This window comes from Humulus lupulus, chromosome 5 (genome assembly GCF_963169125.1).
Source record: "Humulus lupulus chromosome 5, drHumLupu1.1, whole genome shotgun sequence".
Classification (NCBI taxonomy): domain Eukaryota; kingdom Viridiplantae; phylum Streptophyta; class Magnoliopsida; order Rosales; family Cannabaceae; genus Humulus; species Humulus lupulus.
This window is the reverse complement of record NC_084797.1, coordinates 239,579,926-239,592,374: the sequence shown is the minus strand read 5'-3', so window position 1 is coordinate 239,592,374 and position 12,449 is coordinate 239,579,926.

The window sequence follows — 12,449 nt, the reverse complement described above, 5'->3', positions numbered from 1 at the left end:
GGGAGATAATCTCAGATATGATTACAATTGTACAAGATTATCTCAAAATATATGGAGTATACGACCAGGCTATGATTACAATTTTATTGCTGCTCACGGTGAGTATGTTATATCGAACTGCCCGAGTTCGACTGCCCATTTCAATAAACGTCCAGCAGCTACTGGCTTTTGCAAAACTTGTCGAAGGGGCTGATCAGTCAAGACTGCGATTGGATGGGCTTGGAAATAAGGACATAACTTCCGTGAGGCCAAAATTAGGCAATAGGCTAGTCTTTCAATGGGAGGATATCTTAATTCGTCCCCGACTAACCTCTTGCTCACATAATACACTACTTTTTGTACGCCGTCTTCTTCTCTCACCAGCACCGCACTAGCAGCATACTCTGTGATCGCCAGGTAAATGAACAAAGTTTCCCCATCTATAGGCTTTGATAAGATAGGACGCTGCGCCATGTGGGATTTTAAGGCTTGAAAAGCCTGTTCGCAGTCTTCCGTCCACTCGAACTTCTTGTTGCCCCTAAGTAGATTAAAGAAAGGGACGCATTTATCCGTCGATTTTGAAATAAATCTACTTAGCGCGGCGATTCTTCCAGTCAAACTTTGTATATTTTTGATATTTACTGTCGATTTCATATCGATCAGGGCTTTGATCTTTTCGGGATTGGCTTTGATTCCCCTTGAATTGACAATGAATCCCAAGAACTTCCCTGATCCTACTCCGAAAGAACACTTGAGAGGATTTAGTTTCATTTGATATTTATTCAAATCATTGAAACACTCTTGTAAATCCTTCACATGTCCTTCTGCCTTCTTTGACTTAACTAGCATGTCATCAACGTATACCTCCATGTTTATTCCGATCAACTCCTTAAACATGTGGTTAACTAGCCGCTGGTAAGTCGCACCCGCGTTTTTCAATCCGAAGGGCATTACTTTGTAACAGTATAGCCCTGTATTGGTCCGAAAGCTAGTGTGATCCTCGTCAGGGGGGTGCATACTGATCTGATTGTATCCTGAGTATGCATCCATGAAAGAGAGGATCTCATGTCCTGCAGTTGCATCGACCAGCTGGTCGATCCTTGGGAGTGGGAAGCAATCTTTAGGGCAGGCTTTATTAAGGTCTGTGAAATCCACACAGGTTCGCCATTTACCATTAGGCTTGGGAACTAGTACTGGATTAGAGACCCACGATGGATAAAATGCCACCCTGATGAACCCATTCTCCTTTAGTTTTTCAACTTCTTCTTTTAAGGCTTTTGATCTGTCTTTATTGAGAAACCTTCTTTTCTGTTGCACGGGTGGAAAGCTTTTGTCGATGTTCAGGAAATGGCTGATTACTGCAGGGTCTATCCCAGCCATGTATTTATGTGACCAGGCGAAAACTTCCTGGTTCTTTCTAAAAAACTCCACCAGTGGTTCTTCCTGGTTCTAAATTTTTGCCGACCTTTACAGTCCTGGTCGGAAACTCTTTGTCAAGTTGGACCTCCTCAATGTCCTCGACAGGTCCTACATCTTCTTCAAAATCCCCAAAGCGAGGATCTAAGTCTCTATCCTCACCTTGGGCAACACCCTATTTGGTGACTTCATCACCTGATTGGGCTAGTAAATCAATGGCCATCTGCAACTTTTCTGGGGGAGCACTCCTCGACAGACCTTTCTTGGCCTTGGTGATTGAGGCATTGTAGCACTCCCGTGCTTCTCTCTAGTTTCCCAATACGCGTCTTACCCCTGCGTCTGTTGGGAATTTCATGGCCAGGTGCCATATAGAGGTGCCCGCCCGAAGGTCAACTAGTATGGGCCTTCCAATTACATCATTGTAGGCCGAAGGACAATCAACTACTATGAAAGTAGTGAGTAATGTCCTGGTAACAGGCGCAGTACTTGCTTTTACTGAAAGCCTGATTGTAGAGTCCAAAGAACTTTACTTAGCTAGTTAGATAGTAGTATAATAGTAATAATAGTATTATCTTTATGACTTTGGATTTTTGGTTCAGACCGGGATTTTTTTGGACACTCATAGTAACACTTGTAGATTTTCTAAGTTTAACCTATAGTTTAGGAATATTAATTTTAACCTAAGGTTTGATTAATATGACTGATATTGAGAGTAATATTTATTATATTATATGGTTTAGATAAGACCCAATAAGATAATAGCACATGTCATGTATAGGTTTAATAATGATTAAGTATTTTGAGGAATAAATTTATTAAGGTTAAAATTTGAATATCCTAGGGTCAGTCAGCAGCTTTGAAAACGTTAGAGGGCTTAGTCAAGGCTATTTATTCAATTCAAATTAAGCTAAAAATGTGTAATTTCGTGTTTAAATATTCAGCGTATGCCGATATATCGCAGCTATAGGGGGCGATATATCGCAGTACGGGGATACGAAAAACACGAAACGTCGCACGATTGCCTCGGGCATACTGGCCCAGGCGATATATCGCCTACAAGGGGCGATATATCGCCTCCTGCAGTGAATTTTTGAAAGTTTTTAAAAACGTTCTCATTCAAATCCTTAACCTCTTGATAAGTCCATCATCTTTCTAAACGAGTCTTCAGCCTCTGCTGAACGATAATTCAAATGATTTTCACTTAAAAAGCCATTATTTTTATTCAAGTTAAATGAAGATCTTTTCATTCCTAAACTCTATAAATAGGACCTAGTACCCAGCCATTTATTCATCTATTAAGCTAAGTTCAGAGGCTGCAAGATGCTAGGTTAGTGTGAGAGTGTAAACACTTGGGTTGGGAATTATAAGCTTGATCACTATAAGCTTACCAAACACTTGGGAAGTAAGGTTCTATTCACATTTCGGTTCAAGGTTTAGATTGATCATAGAAGAACTCAAGGTATCCCAAACTCTAGTCCATTTCTGTATTATTTTCTTTAAAAATTCTCATAGTCTTCTACTCAGTATTCTAACCTTATTCTTATTCTTGGTTAGGAAATCTAAGTTCTTGAGCACAAGGTTTTTGGTAAGTATATTTTGATAGTATAGTTCCTTCATCACTTTCATCCCTTTTCTTCAATATACTCACCCTATTAGAAATGGTTTTTAGGAGTGTTCCAAAGTCCCAAAATCAGTTTTCATATCCCGGTAATTTTGGTAAGGAAAATAGGATAGGATTTATGTGTTATATGATTTTATATGTTATCTTATGATTTTATGTTATGTAATATGCTATGTTAAGTATGTTTGTAGACTTGGGCATATGACCCATACAACTAACAAGCCCCAAATAGATTATGGGCATATGACTTGCTTAGCTAGCAAGCCCCACTAATCTAATGGGCATATGACTTGTTTAGTTTATGGGACCCCAAGTAATAATGGTCATTATAGTATGTATGTGACATAAGTGTTATGATATGTTTTATGTTACATTATGAATTTTATGTATATGGTTATATGTTAGATTTTCCTTGCTGGGCATTAGGCTCACTCCTTTTTGTTTATATGTGTAGGAAAATAGCTTTAGTGGCGGGAAATGTTCTTGTAAGCTTGGGGAATGTGTATTGAGGCGGAATGGATTCAAAGAGCCGAGAGTTTCGATTCGAGGATGAAGTCTTTACTTATGGTTTTATGTGTATTTTCCGCACTTATTTATGTAATCTCTTTTAAATACAATTATGTTATGTTTTGATTTTAAAACAATGGGATCCCATATCCTAACTTAAAATTTATGTAAGTTTAACCTTTATTTTTACAAGTTTTTAATAAAGTTATGATCATTTCACTTATAAGTTTTATTAAGGATTAGTGTCTATGGATAGTTTTCGTTAATGATCCAAAGTCTAGAGTAGTTGGGTCATTACACTGATTGACCCTGTTGGGGTGAGTCCCTCACCAGAGAAACCATAAATTGTTTGGTTGCAGGGCTCCAAGTCCTTAATGAACAACTTCATTCGTTCCAGCGAAGATTTATCAAGATGTTAACTGAACTTCCTGTATCGACCAACACTCTCGTCACCATCATGTTGGCAATTTGAACATCCACGACCAGCGGATCGGAATGTGGGGACTGGACATGCTGGGCGTTGCTATCAGAGAAGGTTATTACACCTTCCTCTATCCGAGCCTTCTTTGATGACCGATCCTCCACAGTCATCATCTCGATGTCCTGGTCGTGGCGTAGGGTCCGAGCGTATTGTTCCCTTGCCTTTCCGCTGTTTCCCGCGAGATACGGGCCTCTGCAGATGGTGAGTAAGGTGCCAGCCACGAGGTCAGGCTGTAACGGTGGCGAGCGTTGGCGTGCAGGCGCCTGCTCGTTGCCACCTGGAGCCTCTCCTTGGGAAGCTCCCGAGACCCATACGTATCTCTTCAAGTGTCCTTGTCTAATAAGGAACTCGATTTCATCCTTCAGCTGGTTACACTCGTTTGTATCGTGTCCGTAGTCATTGTGAAAACGACAGAACTTGGTCGTATCTCTTTTTGACATATCCTTTCGGATGGGAGTGGGTCTTTTATAAGGCACACTGGAACTTGTGGCCTGATACACCTCTGCTCGAGACTCGATGAGGGTGGTGTAGTTGGTTAACCTTGGTTCATAACGGTTGCCTTTAGCGCGCTTACTCTCAGAAGTAGAGGGTTCATTATGGGGCCTCTTCCCCCCATTCTTGCCATTGTTGTTGCCGTTGCCCTTGCCGTTGTAATTGGTTTTTGTCCCATTGGCGGCCTTGGCGGGATCTTTTTTGGGCCCCTTGTACTTTGCTAGCGACTTGCCTTCGTTGGCAATCACGTCCTCGAGCTTGATGTACCGTTTAGCTTGATCTAAAAACTCTTGGATAGTTTTAACCCCATGCTTCTTGAGGCTATTCCAGAGAGGCGTATGTCGCCTAACTCCTGTAGTTAGGGCCATCATTTTGCCTTCATCGCCCATAGTCTTAGCTCCTGTGCAGCACGCATGAGGCGCTGAATATACTCCTTCAAAGGCTCCCCCTCATTCTGGCGTATCTCGACCAGTTGGTTTGCCTCAGTTGGGTGCACACGACCCGCATAGAATTGTCCATAAAATTCCTTTACGAACATCTCCCAAGATACAATACTTGCAGGAGGAAACTTAAAGAACCACTCATGTGTAGCATCAAGTGTTGCAGGAAAGACCCTGCACCGAGCGTCTTCGGACACCTTCTGAATGTCCATTTGTATATCAAATTTGTTGACATGAGATACCGGGTCACCATACCCATCAAAATTTGGCAGAGTGGGCATTTTAAACTTGCTGGGAGTCTCTGCCACGACGATTCTTTGAACGAAAGGAGTGCCCCTTCTCCTGTCGTGTTCGATGTGGGACGTTCTTCCCCCGACCAGCTATTGCACTGCCTGGTTCAGGGCATCTATTTGGGCCTGAACGACTTCAAGAATTGCCGGGGCCTTTGGCGCTGGGGGGATGTACTCGTCGTGCCGCTCTCGTCGGTCATTGAGTACATCCCTTAAGTCGTCGTCTCTCCGCCGCTGCTCGCTGGCTCTGAGCCAGCTAAAGACATTGTTTTGCCTGGGCTGCCCCCCAGCATTACATCTTGCTTGTTGGTCCTCTCTAGGTGGTGGGCTTCTGCCTCCACCTCTCTCTTCATTTCTCCGACCAGCATTCTTTCTGCCTGAGTCGGCCTCATTGTAGCCATAGCCATCTCTAAACCTCGATTGGCTATGGTGGGACCAACTGTTCCCTCAGTTTCTTCCTCGGGCTAGAGCTTCCCGAGCATTAGGGGGAGGCCTGCGCTGGTCGGTAGGTCCCTGTGCATTATCATGTCGTGGGGGCCCCCTGACCGCAGAACTTATCTCTAAGTTCCTTCTGTTGCTAGAAGGACGCTGTCCCCTGCTCGGTGGGTTCGGCTCTTCACCTCCTTGGCGTCTAGGACTGCGGGGTTGCTGCCTGGCCCTATTCTGCCTTGGCTGTGGGGGATTGCCTCGACCAGCCTGGGATGGAGGTTGCATCTCAGGATCCCTTGGTAGGACATCATCCTGAGGCATTGGTGGCTACTACAGCCTTTGAGGGCTCGTTGGCTCGATCAGAGGGCTAGGATTAGGACCCCTTTGAGGTGGCCCATTCGATGGTTGATCAGGCTGTGAGGTAGGTGCAGCCTGATTCCTAGCCAATTGCAGGGCTGCTTCGAGGACTGCCATGGCCTCCCTCTGACGACGGTCTATCTCTGCCTGTCTTTCACTCAGCTCTTGGTGCTGGCGCTCTATTTCTTGCTGCTGTCGCGCCATAATCTCCGCAACACTTTCTTGACTGGCCCTCAGGTTGGCCAATTCATCTTGCAATACCCCTAGGGAATTTCTTAGCGTTTCGGAGTCCAGTTCCTCCTCATTAAACTCCAAGTGTGGCTCATTTTCAGCCATGTTCGGAGGAGGAGGTTGAGATGGTGCAGCGCCAGCTGCCTGCCCAGTCTTCTTTGTTGTTTTTGCCATTAGTGCTTCAACAACCTTGAGTTCAACTCTCAATGAAAGCACCAGAATGTTGACCCTCATTTTGGTCAACTGACGCGAAGTCAAATACTTGATGTGACAGAAGGTATTGAAACAGACCTAATGGAAATAACAGTAAACGACACAAAGATATTATAGTGGTTCGACCCCAAGAATCGGTAATGACCTACATCCACTTAAGTTATTATTGATATTGAATCGCAAAGGAGTGATCAAAGAACTAAGGTTCTTCGAGTTTCACAGACCTTGGAGAGATGAATAATACAATCGTAAGATAATAACTCTAATTCTCTTGTAAAGTATGAACTTAAATCAGCAAAAGGTCCCTTCCTTGAGCTATTTCTCTCTATTTATAGGCTCAAGGAGGATTAAACGAATTAGTTACAGATATTCTTTCCTAAATAATCGGATCATCATGGATCATGGGAGATAATCTCGGATATGATTACAATTGTACAAGATTATCTCAAAATATATGGAGTATACGACCATGCTAGTCATATATAAAATCCAAATGTTATGCCAGGGGAATCTCACTGGTCGATGGTCGAACAGAACTTCTGCCAGGTGTCCGCCACGTGTTAAAATCATCTGCCACGTCACCCATGCCTGCTTTTTGGATAACATCACCATTGTTGTTTGTAATTGGAATGGAGTATCTTTCAAGAATAATAATTAAAGTAGCTCAACAACAAGATTTCAAGTATCATCCAAGGTGTGAAAGTCTGAAACTCACTCATCTTTGTTTCGCAGATGATTTGCTTCTGTTTAGTAGAGGAGACTTCAAGGCTATATATGTATTATTAAGAGGCTTTCAGCTGTTTACTGAGAGTTCAGGACTGCAAGCAAATAAAAAGAAGTCTGCCATATATGGTGTGGGGTTGCAGGGAGAGGATTGGGCTCAGATTACTGACATGACATGTTTTATTCGAAGTAGCCTCCCCTTTAAATATTTAGGAATGACAATTAGCAATAAAAGAATTACTAAAGCTGATTGCGAGTGTTTGGTTGATAAAATGGTAAAAAGGATTAGGAGTTGGAGCTCGATGAACCTTTCGTTTACAAGGAGATGTATGCTTATTAACTCAATTTTGCTCTCAATCAATATTTTATGGTCTTAAATGGTTATTCTGCCAAGATGTGTGATTACAAGAATCAATCAAATTTGTATAGCCTTTTTATGGAAAGGTACATATTTTATGGCTGGTTCTGGGACAGTTTCTTGGGCTAAGATTAGTAAGTCTAAGCAGCAGGGATGGCTTGGGTTTAAAGATATTGGTCTTTGGAATACCTGTGCTATAGGGAAATATATTTGGGCAATAGCTAAGAAGGAAGACAACTTATGTGTGAAACGGGTTCATACTGTGTACATAAAAGAGGATGATTGGTGGAGTTATAAAGCTCCAATCACAAGTAGTTGGTACTGGAAAATAGTGGTCAAGACTAAGAATGAGTTAATGGAAGTTTATATGTAAAATGCAATAAGCTGGCCAAGCTACAATATTGCTAAAGTGTACAAGCTGTTGAAGGATAAAACATATACAAGATGGAAGTTCTCTCACATTTGGGATAGGCTAGGTATCTCTAAACACAAGTTTGTGACCTGGTTGGTGTTAAAGAAAATGGTGCTGTCTAGTTATAGACTCACAAGATATGGTATTGCACAAGACCCCTGTTGTGTTATCTGTGGTCAATTGGAAGAGTCTCATAGACATTTATTCTTTGAATGTCAGTTTAGTAAGCAGTGTATGTTTCATATTCTGAGTTGGTTAAGTATTGGATCTAATAGATATGAGCTGAGTGGAATATTGAACTGGGTTAGACGAAGTGGGCAGTCTTGTTGTAGAAGAAAATTGTACTGTCGTGCTCTTAGTGCTAGTGTGTACCACATCTGGAGAACTTGGTATGAAGCTTATTGGAATCTTTTGGTGCCAATGGTTTGTACTGTTGTTAGGAAAATTAAATCTGATGTGTGTACTAGGATTTTTTGTCTGAAGGAAGGAAGGTTAGGTAAGGAGCATTTAGATTGGGTGGGAAAGTTACAATGTAATTATAATGCCCTAAACTCCAGGGACCGTTACGGTGTACATTGTAAACAGTGCTAAACTCACTAATTGAATCATTTGGCCAAAATCGTGTAACGAAGTATGATTAGCGGTTTAGGGATTAAAAATTTTGGTTAAGATATAACGTTTCATTAGAACGTTTATTATATACATTGGGATCCCAGAAATATAATTTAAAGGTTTATTATAAGAAAATATTTACAACCAGCCGATCTATGCGGCAAAAATGGGTTTAACCCTAGTTCCTTTCCTTCCAACCTCGGCCATGGCGGTCGAGCAGCTGCATATGTACACATCGTCACCTAAGCTCTCCAACTCAAGGATGGTCCAGCTTTATTTTGCCTTTACCTGCACCACATAGCACCCGTGAGCTGAAGCCCAGCAAGAAAACTTAATATGCTCATGAACAGTAATAACATGTCATCAAATCATAAGGCACATGCCTAGCAAATACAACCCTATTAAAGTAGGCAAATAAGTTCAAACAATGATCGAGTGACTGATCAACAAGTCACTAACAGGGGGTTTGTACCTTTAAACGAGTGACTAATCATCAAGTCATTATCAGGGGGTTAGTACCTTTAAATGAGTGACTAATTATCAAGTCACTAACATGGGATTCCGCTCCTTAGCCACGTGACAAACAGTCACCTAGGCCTTTGGCCCTGGCTCTGAGTAACTTGTCCTAGACTAGTCAAGTGCTTAGAATTTTCATCGACCTTCGGGTCGGTCCAGCATTAATGCTCCTAGAGTCATTCAATGCTGATATCGATTAGATCTAATCTCTTATCGGCTCTGCGTTCATGACGCTTATGCCATTTCTGACTCTCAGGTCAGTAATACGCGACCAGTGCCGATCCTGAATGTAATGCCCCGAATTCTCCGATATGGTTTAATGGCGAGATTAGTAGGTCGGGAGGGCCATACTTGTTTAATTAAGCCATTAAATGATAATATGCATGTATATGTGAATTATATTATGATATGATGTAATATGCATGCATGTGGGTCCACATTTGAATATTGTGATATTTTGGTAATTTGGCTCGTTTAGGGCATAATTGTATATTTGGGTGCGTAATGTGATTTGTGAATGAGATTCCATTATTATGGAGATATATTTGAGCTATTCGGCATGAGACGGTCATACATAATGGATTAGCGGTTTTGTCATAACGAGGTCAATTTTGGGGTAATAGGAATGTTTATTTGATGGTAAATTGGGAATATTTGAGATCAGGAGGAAATTTTGGAGGTTTTGACTATAATGTCCCCGGGGGTGTTTTCGGGACCCCGAGCACTAGGTTTTATTTGAGGTTACTTAAGCTTGAAGTAGCTTATCAGATCGAACGTACGTTAGAAAACCTCTCGTTCTCCCTTTCGTTAGTTCGTTTTACCGTTCGAGCCTTTTCGAAGAAATCTCGAGTTCTAGGAGTCAGAATCAAGCGAGGATCGAGGCATAGCGATCCTAGGAAATATTAGAAGCTTCTTAACCGAAGGGTATGATAGAAAAAAACCCAATCAAAGGTAATCAAAATTTAAGTTTTGAGTTTTCCGAGTTTCTAAGCTTTGAATTAGATTTTGTAAATCGTTGAGTTTTTGGTTCAATTGAGCCTTGGGTTTTGAGGGTTTTGGAGTATTGGGAAGCTTGGAAACTTTGATTTGATGATTGGGTAATGTTTAGGTATGATTTTGGAGGCTTTGGAGTGTTAAAAATGCGTTTGGGAATGGCCCAGAGTTGGGGGCCGCGACCCTGTTCTTGGGGTGCCACGACCCTGCTTTGAAGAAGCAGGTGGGTCTCTCTGTACCTGTTGGGCGCCGTGGCCATTGATGAATGGCACCGAGGCCCTTACTTCAGGAAACTCTGGGGGCTGCGGACCAAGGTGCTAGGGCCACAACCCTTGCCCAGTTCTCACCCCGTTTGCTCGTTTTGACCCCGGGAACTTAGTTATAGGCCTCGGGAGTGTTCCTACTACTTGGATTAGTTTGGATTGATCTCCCGGAGGCTAGATATTGGTTTGGAAACCTGTGTTGATCATTATTATTAATGATGTCCCGTGTTTGGTTATGATTAGGTGATCGCTAAAAGGCTAAATGTTGATCGTTCTCAAGGGTCGTTCTTTTTATCGTTATAGCTCAAATCTGAGGTAAGAAAATAGTGTATGGATACAACTACATCCTGTATATGTATATGACATGCGTGATTGTTATTGAGGCATGTTGGTTGATAAATGTGGACATGGATTGCATATTATATGCTAGCAAATGTTGTATACTTGTATATGTATTGACTAGTCAGGGATACTGACCTAAGAGTCAGAAATGGCATAGCGCCATGAACGCAAGGCCAAATGAAGATTAGATCTAATTGATATCAGCATTGAATGGCTCTATGGCATTAATGTTGGACCAACCCTAAGGTCGATGAAACTTATAAGCGCTTGGCTAGTCTAAGACTAGTTACTTAGAGCCAGGGCATGAGGCCCCGGTGACTATTGTCACATGGCTAGGGAACGATGTTCCATAGTTATGACTCTAGAGTCATGAGGAAAGTTATGTTGGTGACTAATCACCATGCACCTATCCTGTTTAAGCTATTAAAGGTTCACTTATCTGTTAAGCCCTGGTGACGCTATCGTCACATAGCTAGAGGGGGTTGTACCCACTTTAGTGACTTTTGCGACTGTCACCTATCTGTTTTTGACTGATAGTCCTGAATGATTATTATGATCATTGTTGATATTATATCATGCTATATTGTGTTTTCTTGCTGAGCCTTGGCTCATAGGTGCTATATGGTGCAGGTAAAGGGAAAGAAAAGCTCACCCAGCCTTGAGTGGAGAGCTTAGGTGGTGATGTGTACATATGCAGTCGCTTGACCACTGTGGCCAATGAGTTCTCAGAGGAACTAGGGGGCTTACCCTATTTTTCCGCTTAGGTCGGCGGGATTGTAAATTTGAAACAGTAATGACCATTTTGTACTGAGAACAACTTGTATAGTGTTTTGATTAGCTCTGCAGAGCAGTTTATAATGCAAAGTATCCTTTCCTTTTATTGGTTTTCCACCTTAACCTATTAATCACATTTACAGCACGTTTTTAACCAAAGGACTCGGGTAGCGGGCCAAATTTCCGGTTCACCGTAACTGTTCTGGGGTAACCAGGGCGTTACACTGAATACTCGGTGCCACACACAAGTAAGCAATGCTACCAAACATATATCATATGTCAAATATTTGAATACAGGGCATTCAACATGCTTACTTAACAATTGCTAGCATAATTAGGACCATGCATAAACACAGAGACTCAAGCTCTGAACAATCTCATACTCAATATTCATAGCATGCCCTAATCACATGTTTCTCGTCCATCCCATCTATCACATTCAATCACTTGACATTTCTTAACAATAACCATGCATGTCACATTTAGACATCCAACATGCATCAAGAATAACCATGCATGTCATACACATAGCGTGTAGTTTTCTTACCTTTGGTCCAAGCATAGGTTACCAATAAACGAGCCACAAGCACGATCCCGATTCCAAGCCTCTAGTGATAACCTAGTCACAACCATAAACGGTGATCCAATGAGTTCAAGTTCAAAAACCAATCCCGGAACCAAAACCTAGCCTCTAAGACATCAAACCCCACCAATTTGAGTAGTAGGAATGATCCTGAGGTCTAAGGTTTGAATTCCCAAGCTTAAAACATAATTTCGGCCCTAAATACACTCAAGCACCGCGACCCCAACTCACTGAGCCGCAGCCCCAAGCCAAAACAGGGGCATCAAGGCCAAGCGCCGCGGTGCCCTACACTTAGTGCCGCGGCCCCCAGAGCTCACAAAACCCTACCACCTGCTTCATCGAGCTTGGGCCGCGGCCCAACTTCGGGCCAGCCATTTTTCCCCAACTTTAACTTTTTAAAACCTCCCAAAAACCTAT